We start from the raw sequence: 1087 nt of genomic DNA on the forward strand, positions 1-1087 counted from the left end.
AAAAATTATGTTTGCTTTGACAGGTAAAATTGGAGTGATATAGGGAAGCTAAACATGGCCCCTGTGCAAGGATGGCATGCAAATTTGTGAAGCGTTCCATATTTTTGTCAACTATACTTTGATTTAAAAAAAAAACAAAAAACAACTCTCGGGACACCTGGGTGGCTCAGTCGGTTAAGTGTCCAACTTCAGCTCAGGTCATGATCTCATGGTTTGTGGGTTCAAGCCCCGCATTGGTCTGTGTGCTGACAGCTCAGAGCCTGGAGCCTGCTTCAGATTGTGTTTCTCTCTCTCTCTGCCCTCCCCTGTTTGCACTCTGTCTCTCTCTCTCTCTCAAAAATAAATAAACATTAAAAAAAAACACCTCTCAGGTGGGGCACCTGGGTGGCTCAGTCAGTTGAGTGTTCAACTCTTGATTTCATCTCTGGTCATGATCCCAGGTTCTGGGATTGAGCCCGGCATCAGGCTCTGTGCTGAGTGTGGAGCCTGCTTGAGATTTTCTCTCTCAGTCTCTCTCTCTCTCTCTCTCTTTGTCTCTCTCTCTCTCTCTCTCTCTCCCTTTGTCTCTATCTCTTCCCCTTGGCTCCTCCCCTGCTCATGTGTGCACACCTGCACACTCCCTCTCTCTCAAATCAAATTATAAATAAATAAATAACTCAAAAGTAGGAATAAAGGGAAATTTCCTAAACATAATAAAGGGCATGTATTTATTTATACAATTATGATAATCTTTTTTATTGGTATCATAATACATTGGCTTATTAATAATTAGGGCGTTCTGCATATACAATATCTCATTATGGACAAGAAAATTTTAATGTTGATTATTTGCTAGATAAAGGGCATTTATGAAAAACCCACAGTAAACATCATATTCACAGACTGAAAGCCTTTCCCTTAAGATAAGGAACAAGACAAGGATGCCTGCTTTTACTGCTGATATTCAATATTGTAGCCAGTGAATTAGACAAGAGAAAGAAATAAAAGACCTCCAAACTGGAAAGAGATAAAACTATGTTCATGGATGGCAGGATTCTGTATTTAGAATATCCCAAAGAATCCACGAGAAATTTGCTAGAGTGATAGT

At 39.8% G+C, this 1087-nt stretch overlaps 1 non-coding gene across 1 annotated transcript; it reads left to right on the forward strand.

Moving 5' to 3' along the window:
• Nucleotides 1-106, forward strand: LOC122234785. Its single transcript, XR_006212737.1, has one exon. It is a non-coding gene; the product is annotated as a U6 spliceosomal RNA (small nuclear RNA).
• Nucleotides 107-1087: the final 981 nt, after the last annotated feature.

This window comes from Panthera tigris, chromosome E3 (assembly GCF_018350195.1).
Source record: "Panthera tigris isolate Pti1 chromosome E3, P.tigris_Pti1_mat1.1, whole genome shotgun sequence".
NCBI classification, from domain to species: domain Eukaryota; kingdom Metazoa; phylum Chordata; class Mammalia; order Carnivora; family Felidae; genus Panthera; species Panthera tigris.